Raw genomic sequence first — 13,955 nt, forward strand, 5'->3', positions numbered from 1 at the left:
GGAGTGGAGTCCATATTCATAACTTTAATGAGCGGTCCCACGTGACCGCTGAACAGGGGAAGAGCTGCGGCACCGAAGACCGTGGGACGGGCAGGGGGAGCGCCAGGAGCGCCAGGACTAGGTGAGTATGCTACAGTCCTCTCTCCCCCTCACCCGCCGACCCCACTGCCGATCATGACTCGAGTATAAGCCGAGAGGGGCACTTTCTCGGCTTATACTCGAGTATATACGGTATATGTATAACCATTATTTGTTGTAGATCAATTATATTGTGGTGGGTAGCGTTTTTCCTGAGGATATCCCTTATATTCCATCCATGGGATATATAATAATAATAGATCAACTAATACTGTTGGTTCTTCATAAGATATAACGGCAGCATAGTGAGATGATGTTTGTACTTTATGGATTTTCTTTTTCATTCTTTCAGGCAGCCAATTGAACGCTCCTCCTTTCCTTTACACCACACTTCACCTGATCCGCACGCTCCAGCGCTGAATATCCTCACTGCATACATTCACATACATACATATGGACAGCGCACTTCCGCGTTCCACCGCTGCGTTCCACCGAGGTGCATTAAACTCGGACACATCAGGGTGACGTACTTCCGGTTGCGCCGGCTCCTCTTGCGTCTCACCGAGCGTTCCAGGCACTTTTGTTTACAGGTTATTTCCGGGCGGGCAACCATAAATGGGAGCGCGGTTTGCAGCAAACATGCAGGAGACTTCCCAGTGCTCTGCGTGCGGTCAGCTGTACTATTTACCACAGGACTTTATACTGGTAAGCTCACTTTTTGTGTAGCGGGGACTTTTTTCAGTAGTGCCATCTGTTTGTCAGCGTCATATTTTTATTTTGGCTCTTTGTTTCAGTACTCCGATAGGAGTCATTTGCCTGATAGGTGGGTCGATTCCAGTCACAGCTGTGTTACCTATCACCGGAGTTTATATCGGTAAGCTCACTTTATGTGTAGCGGGGAGTTTTTCTTAGTCGTGTCATCCGTGTATCAGTGTCATATCTGTATTTTGGTCCTTTGTTTCAGTACTCCTATAGGAGTTATTTACCTTATAGGTGGGTCTATTCCAGCTACAGCGTTATTCACAGTTTTCACATTTATCTGGTAAGCGAGTTTTTCTCTATTTTTTTGACAATATACTTATAATATTTTTAGATATGTAGTATGGGACGATCCCTCAGGCATTTGGCATTAGGTTTATAAATTTTTCTATGGTGTACGGATGGGTGTTTAGGCGCACAATATTGACTACATGATTAATTAGGTGTATGTGATTTTTCTTTTTCTATGAAGGCGATTATACATGGAAGACTTCTCATGTGAGGTTGATCTCTTAAATAAATGAGTACATAAAAATAAACAGATTTAATTATAATAAAAATGTCTTTGATCTGGAGAGATAAAATAATAACATTCTTTTGTTTATGTTGAGATGAAGATTATGTATTAATATGTTTATAATGGATTATATATGGCTGTTATGATATTAAGTTTTTTTCTTTGTTTGTACCCTAGTCTGATGAAGGTCGTAAAGACCAAAACTTTACATTAAAATATACTGGGAACACATGATTAAATAAAATAATGGATAAAGAAATTCTCTTTTGAGTGCTGGATTTTTTGTAATTTTTTTTAATTTTTTGTGATTTTTTGTAATTATTTGAATATTGGGACTGGCAACCCTTCTCTGTGCACCATATCTACATAAGGAGTGACATGTCAACCATTTGGAATTTAAAATAAAAAAGTAGGCTCAATGCAGTTTAAAATGGGTTACAGGGGTACACAGGCAGCATTGGTTTGGTCAGCGGAGGACGATTGCAAGTAGTGGCGCAGACTTACTAGGCCTAAAATAGAAAAGTAGGCTCAATGCAGCTTAAAATAAAAAAGTAGGCTCTATGCAGTTCTAAACTGGTAACAGGAGAAAACTGGTGGCACTGCTTTGTTCGGTGGAGGACAACTGGAAGAAGTGGCTGACACAGTAAGTTGGCCAAAATAGTAAAGTGGGCTAAATGTCTGCAAAAAAAATGTTCCTAAATAAACAGGTGGCAAAGCTAGGTACAGGGGTGGGTTCCTCTGCTGAGAAGCAGACAGTGGTAGTTCGCGCACAGTATTCACAGGTCTAAATGGAGGGCAGGGCCCTTGTATTTTTACTATCATCAATCCTTTCAACAAATTTGTATTGGCAGTGCCATTGAAGGATTTAACAGCACAGACTAAACAGTGGTGGAGCAGTGAGAGGTAAGTTTTGCAAGTGGTAGAGCACTGTTTGAGCTGGGGGGAACACTCTCTCGTGGGCGGCGGTACTGGCCCAGGGCCCCTCATATTACGACGGTGTGTCTGACGTTGGGTGTGCACCACCACCGCCAGAGACACTTCATTGTACTATGAGGGACCCTGTGCCAGTGCCATCGGCCAAAAGTGGGCACACCCACCTGTCCAGGCAAACGGAACTCGCACAGGTGCTTGTGCCAAGTGGTGACCACGGCCCCATGGGGGGAGTCAGCCCATTTAGGGAGGTGTAAAAATGGCCTATGGTGGACATTCAGCAGCAGCAAATGGAGGAATTGGAGCAGTCAGTAAGAGGAGTCCACAAGCAAGACCTTTTTACAAGAAAGCTACGTGTCAGCAGGGGAAGGTGGGGCAAAATAATTAGAAATCCATGATTGGTTCATTTTAATGAAGGTTATATCATCATCATTTTGGGTAGCCAGACGAGTCCTTTTTTCAGTCAGTATTGAACCAGCAGCACTGAAGACTCTTTCTGATAGCACACTAGCAGCTGGGCAAGCGAGCTCCTGTAATGCATATTCTGCCAATTCAGGCCAGGTGTCTATTTTAGATGCCCAGTAATCAAAGGGGAATGACGTGAGAGGGAGAGCATTGATAAGGGAGGAAAAATAGTTTGTAACCATACTGGACAAATGTTGTCTCCTGTCACTTTGAATTGATGCAGCAGTACCTGTCGTGTCAGCGGTCATTGCGAAATCACTCCACAACCTGGTTATAAAACCCCTCTGTCCAACGCCACTTCTGATTTGTGCACCTCTAACACCTCTGCCATGTTGCCCCCTGCAGCTCGTGTGAGAAGCATCACCGCCGCTGTGTGCTGGGAATGCCTGAACCAAACGGTCTACAAGAGTTGCTTGTTTGGTAGCCAATATTTGTTCAAGGTTCTCATGTGGCATGATATTTTGCAATTTCCCTTTATAGCGTGGATCCAGGAGGCAGGCCAACTAGTAATCGTCATCGGTCATCATTTTGATAATGCGGGGGTCCCTTTTTAGGATACGCAAGGCATAATCAGCCATGTGGGCCAATATTCCAGGTGTCAAATCACTGCTTGTGCTGGGTTGAGGAGCACTTTCTGGCAAATCAACATCACTTGTCTCCCGCAAAAACCCTGTACCTGACCTTGCAACGCCACCAGTTTCTATTGCCCCCTGAGAAGCTTCTTCCTCCCATAAATATTCATCCCCATCATCCTCATCCTCCTCCTCCTCCTCCTCTTCGTCCACCACCTCGTCCAGGAGAGTTCTCTGAGCAGACAATGGCTGACTGTCATCAAGGCTTCCCTCCTCCTCGGCTGCAGATGCCTGCTTCTTAATGTGCGTCAAACTTTGCATCAGCAGACGCATTAGTGGGATGCTCATGCTTATAATGGTGTTGTCTGCACTTACCAGCCATGTGCATTCCTCAAAACACTGAAGGACTTGACAGAGGTCTTGTAGCTTCGACCACTGCACACCTGACAACTCCATGTCTGCCATCCAACTGCCTGCCCATGTATGTGTATCCTCCCACAAATACATTAAAGCACGCCTCTGTTCGCAAAGCCTCTGAATCATGTGCAGTGTGGAGTTCCACCTTGTCGATTATTAGGCGGTGCTGGGGAAGCTTCAACGATCGCTGATGGTTGTGCATACGGCTGGAGTGTACGGGCGACCAGCGGATGTGCGAGCAAAGTCTTCGCACCTTCAGGAGCAGGGCTGGTCTCCCCAGATAACTTTTCAGGAAGCACTGCACCACCAGGTTCAAGGTGTGAGCCAGGCAAGGTATGTGTTTCAGTTGTGAAAGGGCTATGGCAGCCATAAAATTCCTTCCGTTATCACTGACTACCTTGCCTGCCTCAAGATGTACACTGCCCAGCCATGAATGAGTTTCTTGCTGCAAGAACTCGGCCAGATTTTCCGCGGTGTGTCTGTTGTCGCCCAAACACTTCATTTCCAACACAACCTGCTGAGGCTTACCACTAGCTGTTCCATAATGGGACACCTCGTGTGCAACACTGGCAGCTGCAGATCGAGTGGTCGTGCGACTGCGTTCTGTGGATGACTTTTCGATTCTGCTGGAGGAGGAGGACGGGTGGCAAATGCCTACAGCCAACTGTTTCCTAGACAGTGGGCTAGGCAGAACTGTCCCACTATGGCTGTCCTCTGTGGACCCTGCATCCATCACATTAACCCAGTGTGCTGTGATGGACACGTAATGTCCCTGGCCACGCCTACTGGTCCATGCATCTGTTGTGAGGTGCACCTTTCTACTGACTGATTGCCTGAGTGCATGGACAATGCAGTCATTGACATGCTGGTGAAGGGCTGGGATGGCTTTTCTCACAAAGAAGTGTCGACTGGGTAGGTCATAGCGTGTTACTGCGTTGGCCATCAGGGCTTTGAAAGCTTCGCTTTCAACCAACCGGTAGGGCATCATCTCTAACGAGATTAGTCTAGCAATGTGGGCATTCAAACCCTGTGTACGCGGATGAGAGGATGAGTACTTCCTTTTCCTAACGAGAGTCTCTTGTAGGGTGAGCTGGACTGGAGAGCTGCATATGGTGGAACTAGCGGGGGTGGTGGTGGACATGGCAGATTGAGAGAGGGTTGGTGAGGGTATTCTTGCTGTTGGCCTACATACAGTGTTTCCTACCAACAACCTGGTGATTCCCTGACTGCTTTGGCCTTGCGACGATACCTCCACATTTGCTGCAGGTGGTGTCCTAAACGGTGGGCTTACAGTGAGGGAAGCAATGTAGCGTTGCTGACTAGCTTCATTCTGAGCGGGTGCACCTACGTTATGGGACATTTGGTAGTTAGTCCAGGCTTGCAAGTGCATGCTGGTTAAATGTCTACGCATGCACGTTGTATTTAAATTTTTGACATTCTGCCCTCTGCTAAAGGTCCTTGAGCATTTCTTACAGATAACTTTGCACTGATCATTCGGATCTTGGTTAAAAAATTGCCAGACTGCACTTTTCCTACTATCGAATACCTTTTCAGGCATTGCACGCTGTGCTACTTTCACCGGATGGCCACGCTGTCCTAAAACTGTTTTTGGTTTTGACACACGGTTTTGGCCAGATCCTGGCCTGCCAGATGAAAGCTGTTGCGATGTTGATGCCTGCTGCGGCTCATACTCCTCCGCTTCAGAGCTACTGCCAGCGGCACCCTGTTCCCCCAATGGCTGCCAATCGGGGTCAACAACTGGGTCATCTATCACCTCCTCTTCATTGTCCTGTGCATCTTCCTCTGTGTCACCGTGTAAGGTGCTATAGCGTTCGGGACGGGGCACCATAGTCTCATCAGGGTCAGATTCTGGCTCAGTACACTGCGATGGCAATGTTGTGATCTGAGTCAATGGAACAGCATAATAATCTAGCTGTGGCTGTGCATGTGTGCACTCCATGTCCGATTCATCTTGTAATGGCTTGTTAACAATTTCCCTTTCTAACCCAGGCACGGTATGTGTAAAGAGCTCCATGGAGTAACCTATTGTGTCACCTGACGCATCCTTCACTGTTGTTCTGGGTGAAGGACACAAGGAAGCGACTTGTTCCTGACCGGGAGCATCCACTGATGACTCGCTTCTTTTAAATTTTGAACTTTCTGAAGAGGAGGCGAAAGAGCTAGAGGCTGAGTCAGCAAGGAAAGCCAAAACTTTTTCCTGCTGCTCCGGCTTTAAAAGCGGTTTTCCTACTCCCAGAAAAGGGAGCGTTCGAGGCCTTGTGTAGCCAGACGATGACGCTGGCTCAACAACTCGAGCCTTAGGTGCTATTTTGCTTTTCCCACTACCACCAGATGCTCCACCACCATCACCACCATCATTACCAGCTGGCAATGACCGCCCACGGCCACGACCTCTTCCACCAGACTTCCTCATTCTTGGGAAAATGTAACCAAACTAACAACCATTATATGGTATTGTAAAACAAGGTAGAATGTGTATGTAAACTTGTTGTGAATTTAAATCTCCCTTTCTTTATGTGTGGAGACTGCTGCAAAAATCAGGCCCACTGTATTACACTACACAGTATAAGTGGCAGAAAGTGGCTGGCAGATATACGCCAAACAGAACGGACGCAGATGCACTTAGTGGCAATATAAATCTCTCTTTTTATGTGTGGGAAACTGCTGAAAAATTCAGGCCCACTGTATTAGACTACATGGTGTAAGTGGCAGAAAGTGGCTGGCAGATATATGCCAAACAGAACTGATGCAGATGCACTTAGTGGCAATATAAATCTCCCTTTTTATGTGTGGGAGACTGCTGCAAAATTCAGGCCCACTGTATTACACTACACAGTATAAGTGGCAGAAAGTGGCTGGCAGATATATGCCAAACAGAACTGACACAGATGCATTTAGTGGCAATATAAGTCTCCCTTTTTATGTGTGGGACACTGCAGCAAAAAAAAACCAGGCCCACTGTATTACACTACACAGTATAAGTGGCAGAAAGTGGCTGGCAGATATACGCCAAACAGAACTGACGCAGATGCACTTAGTGGCAATATAAATCTCCCTTTTTATGTGTGGGAGACTGCTGCAAAATTCAGGCCCACTGTATTACATTACACGGTATAAGTGGCAGAAAGTGGCTGGCAGATATACGCCAAACAGAACTGACGCAGATGCACTTAGTGGCAATATTAATCTCCCTTTTTATGTGTGGGAGACTGCTGCAAAATTCAGGCCCACTGTATTACACTACACAGTATAAGTGGCAGAAAGTGGCTGGCAGATATACGCCAAACAGAACGGACGCAGATGCACTTAGTGGCAATATAAATCTCCCTTTTTATGTGTGGGACACTGCAGCAAAAAAAAACAGGCCCACTGTATTACACTACACAGTATAAGTGGCAGAAAGTGGCTGGCAGATATACGCCAAACAGAACGGACGCAGATGCACTTAGTGGCAATATTAATCTCCTTTTTATGTGTGGGAGACTGCTGCAAAATTCAGGCCCACTGTATTACACTACACAGTATATGTGGCAGAAAGTGGCTGGCAGATATGTGCCAAACAGAACGGACGCAGATGCACTTAGTGGCAATATAAATCTCCCTTTTTATGTGTGGGTGACAGCTGCAAAATTCAGGCCCACTGTATTACACTACACGGTATAAGTGGCAGAAAGTGGCTGGCAGATATACGGCAAACAGAACTGACACAGATGCACTTAGTGGCAATATTAATCTCCTTTTTATGTGTGGGAGACTGCTGCAAAATTCAGGCCCACTGTATTACACTACACGTTACAAGTGGCAGAAAGTGGCTGGCAGATATGTGCCAAACAGAACGGACGCAGATGCACTTAGTGGCAATATAAATCTCCCTTTTTATGTGTGGGTGACTGCTGCAAAATTCAGGCCCACTGTATTACACTACACGGTATAAGTGGCAGAAAGTGGCTGGCAGATATACGGCAAACAGAACTGACACAGATGCACTTAGTGGCAATATTAATCTCCTTTTTATGTGTGGGAGACTGCTGCAAAATTCAGGCCCACTGTATTACACTACACGTTACAAGTGGCAGAAAGTGGCTGGCAGATATATGCCAAACAGAACTGACGCAGATGCATTTAGTGGCAATATAAATCTCCCTTTTTATGTGTGGGAGACTGTTGCTACAAAAAAAACAGGCCCACTGCATTACACTACACAGTATAAGTGGCAGAAAGTGGCTGGCAGATATACGCCAAACAGAACTGACGCAGATGCACTTAGTGGCAATATTAATCTCCCTTTTTATGTGTGGGAGACTGCTGCAAGATTCAGGCCCACTGTATTACACTACACAGTATAAGTGGCAGAAAGTAGCTGGCTGATATACGCCAAACAGAACGGACGCAGATGCACTTAGTGGCAATATAAATCTCCCTTTTTATGTGTGGGACACTGCAGCAAAAAAAAACAGGCCCACTGTATTACCCTACACAGTATAAGTGGCAGAAAGTGGCTGACAGATATACGCCAAACAGAACGGACGCAGATGCACTTAGTGGCAATATAAATCTCCCTTTTTATGTGTGGGAGACTGCTGCAAAATTCAGGCCCACTGTATTACTCTTCACAGTATAAGTGGCAGAAAGTGGCCGGCAGATATACGCCAAACAGAACTGATGCAGATGCACTTAGTGGCAATATAAATCTCCTTTTTATGTGTGGGAGACTGCTGCAAAATTCAGGCCCACAGTATTACACTACACAGTATAAGTGGCTGAAAGTGGCTGGCAGATATGTGCCAAACAGAACGGACGCAGATGCACTTAGTGGCAATATAAATCTCCCTTTTTATGTGTGGGATACTGCTGCAAAATTCAGGCCCACTGTATTACACTACACAGTATAAGTGGCAGAAAGTGGCTGGAAATATATTAAAAAAAGGGACTGTACTACAATAACAATCTCCCTACAATGATCTCAGGACAAGTATGGCAGCCAGCAATAAAAAGGACTGCTGCACACAAAAGTGTGGACAAATAAACAATAGAACTGTGCAGAAAGGAGCAACAGGACTTTTGCTTTTGAAATAGCAGTTGGTTTGCACAGCGGCGTACAAACAGCAGTGCAGCTATCAGGGAGCCTTATAAGCTACAGAGCTGATGCACAGAAATCTAGCCTCCACTGTCCCTGCAAAGAAAAGGTGGTGTTCGACAATGGAAATCGCTACAGCATAAGCGGTTTGGGGGTTAATATTTCCTCCCTAACAATATCCCTGCTTCTGATGAAGCTGCAGCAACCTCTCCCTATGCTCAGAAGTAAGATGGCGGTCGGCGTGCACGCCCCTTTATAGCCCCTGTGACGCCGCAGAAAGCAAGCCAATCACTGTCATGCCCTTCTCTAAGATGGTGGGGACCGAGACCTATGTCATCACACTGCCCACACTCGGCATCCACCTTCATTGGCTGAGAAATGCTGCTGAAAGCGTTATATGAAACGCGACTTTGGCACGAAGATCGCCGACAGCATGGCCGATCCCACGCTGGGATCGGGTCGGGTTTCATGAAACCCGACTTTGCCAAAAGTCGGCGATTTTTGAAAATGTCCGATCCGTTTCGCTCAACCCTACTGCAGACTATTCCATCTAAGTCTGCATTCCAAATGGTGCTCCTTCCCTTCTGAGCTCTGCCACCTGTTACCCTTGGAAAAATAAAAAATTTGGGCGAAAATATCAGTTTTATGAAAAAATATGATTTTTTATTTTTACGGCTCTACATTATAAACTTCTGTGAAGTACTTGGATCGCCCCCACAGAAGGGCAATGGGGTACTCGGTACTGGGTCCTTCGGTTCTGGGGATGTCACGGTGGCCCGACCCGGTCCATTTCCCTTTGAGGGACGTCCAATAAGGAAAAGAGTTTTTATGGTTTTGGGAAAGGTCTTTAAAGGGGAAATGTTCGTGACGCCACCTGTGGTATTCGGTTAGGGTGACCGACGCCGCTTAGGGGTCCGCTGGGGTGATGTTATGGCAGCAAGATGGTATACCTTCCCACAGGTGAAGTGTGTCCCTAGGGCTTCCCAGAGTGTAGATGGTGGATGGTAAGAGGCGCAGTGAATAACAAGGACACAAGGTTGCAGTCTCTTTACCTTTACTGAAGGCTTCAGCATCCACAGTCCAGGGTACAGACCGCAGGGTAGGCAGAGTCCAGCCGGTCTGAAGGCAAATCCAGAGTCCACTTATCCAGGTGGAAATCAGTAGCCTTCCTCTAGCGCCTGTGTGTTGTAGTACCTCCCTGCTGAGCTTCTCGGTAAAGTCCTCACAACTCTTGTAGATGTTCTGGATGTTATGTCTTCCTCTCTGTCCTCCAGATTGTATGGATAGGACAAACCCGTATGACTGATAGCCTGAGGCATTTTACAGGGACCCTAGAGATGCCCCGGCCCCCACAAGTTGCCACTGTGCCTCCTGGGTATAAGATCGGGCAGCCAACGTGGAATTGACTGTCCTGCCAGTCTCTGGAGCAAGGCTTGGAGACGGTTGCTCCCTTGGTATTCCGGCCACTGGCTTCTGCGCCTCAGAAGGAGGCAGCCTTCTACAGGGCAGAACTCCTTCTGATTTTATCAACTTGTGCTATGACTTCGTTTCTCATCCGTTACAATACAATCCCTTCGTGTCCTTTCTTAGGATGCTGCCGCACGTGGGGCAGGCGCAGCTCCGTAGCTTTCTGTCTAGGCCTCTGACAGGATCCCACCCCTGTCAGGGACCCTCTGTCTGCAGTTCAGATGTTCCTCCTTTCCCTGTCTGCCTGACAGGTGTTGCCTGGGCAAAGCCCAGTCAGCTTCTGACTAACTTTCTATCCAGCCCACCAGTTTTACTCTATTGTGAGGAGTGCCCTAGTAGATAGGAGCAAGGCTTTCCCTGGTGGACTGGAGTGTGAAGTGTGGTGTATGGTTTGTGATACCTGGTTGGAAGATCTCCTTTATTGCCATCAGACGTAATATCACTCCCCCTGGTGGAAGAACGACATTACTGCAACGACCAGGACTCTGGGGTGCTGCATACTTGGTGGGTTAAAGTGCTCACCATACATCTAGATAAGTTCCTTAGGGGGTCTACTTTCCAAAATGGTGTCACTTGTGGGGGTTTCAATGTTTAGGCACATCAGGGGCTCTCCAAACGCGACATGGTGTCCTATCTCTATTCCAGTCAATTTTGCATTGAAAAGTCAAACGGCGCTCCTTCCCTTCCGAGCTCTTCAATGCGCCCAAATAGTGGTTTACCCCCACATATGGGGTATCAGTGTACACAGGGCCGGCCCGAACGTATAGGCGAACTAGGCGGCCGCCTAGGGCACCGACGCTAATGGGGCGCCAGAGAAAAAATAGAAAAAATTATAAAAAATCTTTTCAAAAGGCAAAAAGTGTATGGAGCGGAGCTGAATGTGTATGAGGTGTACGGAGCGGAGCCGTGTGTGTATGAGGTGTACGGAGTGGAGCCATGTGTATGAGGTGTATGGAGCGGAGTCGTGTGTGTATGAGGTGTATGGAGCGGAGCTAAATGTGTACGAGGTGTACGGAGCGCAGCCGCGTGTGTAGGAGTAGCTATGTGTGGTCATTATACAGTATAGAGCATCATGTGTGGCCATTATACAGTATGGAGCATCATGTGTGGCCATTATACAGTATGGAGCATCATGTGTGGCCATTATACAGTATGGAGCATCATGTGTGGCCATTATACAGTATGGAGCATCATGTGTGGCCATTATACAGTATGGAGCACTGTGTGGCCATATTTTTTTGTTTATAATTATTCTTTATGAAACAGTGTGATCAGCAGTGCTAAATGGGTGTGGTTGGGACGTGGATATGGGTGTGGCTAGTTATGAATGGGTGTGGTCAGAGGCGTGGCCTAAAATTTGCCGCTTTGCGCGACGCAAACTTTGTCCCTCTTTCCCATCTTCAAAAGTTGGGAGATATGTTAAAAGTAGTAGGGGCGCAACAAAATAGTTTCGCCTAGGGCGCCGTAATCTCTCGGGCCAGCCCTGAGTGTACTCAAGACAAATTCTACAAGAACTTTTGGGGTCCAATTTCTCCTGTTATCCTTGGTAAAATAAAACAAATTGGAGCTGAAGTAAATTTTTTGTGAAAAAAAGTTAAATGTTCATTTTTTTTTAAACATTCCAAAAATTCCTGTGAAACACCTGAAGGGTTAATAAGCTTATTGAATGTCATTTTGAGCACCTCGAGGAGTGCAGTTTTCAGAATGGTGTCACACTTGGGTATTTTCTATCATATAGACCCCTCAAAGTGACTTCAAATGTGATGTGGTCCCTAAAAAAAAATGGTGTTGTTAAAATGAGAAATTGCTGGTCAACTTTTAACCCTTATAACTCCCTAACAAAAAAAAAATTTGGTTCAAAAATTCTGCTGATGTAAAGTAGACATGTGGGAAATGTTACTTATTAAGTATTTTGTGTGACATATCTCTGCGATTTAAGGGCATAAATATTCAAATTTGGAAAATCATCAGGATCCGTTGAAGCGTTCCAGAGTTATAACCCCATAAAGGGACAGTGGTCAGAATTGTAAAAATTGGCCCGGTCATTAACATGCAAACCATCCTTGGGGGTTAATGAGAAAAAATGAACTTTTTGAATTTGCCAAATGGCTCCATTGAAACAAAGTGAAATATTTACAGGGGTCTGAATACTTTTCGTACCCCCTGTATCTCTATATCTTTGGTATTGATGATTCTACTCTTCTTTTTGGTCAACTGACCATTATAAATAGCACAGGCACTTTATTAAATTTTTTTAATCATGTCACACTTGTGATCATAAACATATTTGCTGTTTTATTGTGGATGTTTGATCTCTTTACATCATTTTAGGGCCATTTATTTCAGGAAATCTATTTGAATGCATTGTAGTAAGAGGTTTTGGGCTATTGGCTTATTATTAGTGTTGAGCATTCTGATACCGCAAGTATCGGGTATCGGCTGATACTTGCGGTATCGGAATTCCGATACCGAGTTCCGATACTTTTGTGGTATCGGGAATCGGTATCGGAACCATATTCATGTGTAAAATAAAGAATTAAAATAAAAAAATATGGATATACTCACCTCTCCGGTGGCCCCTGGATCTTACCACTGTAACCGGGAGCTTCCGGTCCTAAGAATGAGCGCGTGAAGGGCCTTCGATGACGTCGCGGCTTCTGATTGGTCGCGTGACCGCTCATGTGACCGCTCACACGAACAATCAGAAGCCGCGACGTCAGCCGTGACGTCATCGAAGGTCCTTCACGGGCTCATTCTTAGGAACGGAGGCTCCCGGTTACAGCGGTAAGGTCCAGGGGCCGCCGGAGAGGTGAGTATATCCATATATATCCATATACTCACCTCTCCGGTGGCCCCTGGACCTTACCGCTGCAACCGGGAGCCTCCGTTCCTAAGAATGAGCCCGAGAAGGACCTTCGATGACGTCGCGGCTGACGTCGCGGCTTCTGATTGGTCGCGTGAGCGGTCACATGAGCGGTCACGCAACCAATCAGAAGCCGCGACGTCATCGAAGGCCCTTCACGCGCTCATTCTTAGGAACGGAGGCTCCCGGTTACAGCGGTAAGATCCAGGGGCCACCGGAGAGGTGAGTATATCCATATTTTTTATTTTAATTCTTTATTTTACACATGAATATGGATCCCAGGGCCTGAAGGAGAGTTTCCTCTCCTTCAGACCCTGGGAACCATTCCGATACTTTGCGTCCCATTGAAATGCATTGGTATCAGGTATCGGTATCGGCGATATCCGATATTTTTCGGGTATTGGCCGATACTATCCGATACCGATACTTTCAAGTATCGGACGGTATCGCTCAACACTATTTATTATCCTTTCTTTAACCTTTTTCTGATGCATTTTTTATTGTTCTGTTTTATGTATGCATGTATGTTAACAAATGTTACAATATAATTTTTCACCTATTGTATGCACCTACCACCTGGCTATTATTGTTATGTTGTCCTTTTTGGTCATGAGTAATTAATCTGCATAATCAAAAATCTTAAAATTTGTTATCATACTAAATTTAGACAGATCTGTTTGGCAGACCTCTTTAAGTTGCTAAATTGGAGACAGGTAAATGTCACATCAATATGATGGACAGACTGTTGTTGTATTTGACTTCTTATTTCATCACATGTACACTACCTAA

The sequence above is a fragment of the Ranitomeya variabilis genome, chromosome 3, assembly GCF_051348905.1.
Source record: "Ranitomeya variabilis isolate aRanVar5 chromosome 3, aRanVar5.hap1, whole genome shotgun sequence".
NCBI classification, from domain to species: Eukaryota; Metazoa; Chordata; class Amphibia; order Anura; family Dendrobatidae; genus Ranitomeya; species Ranitomeya variabilis.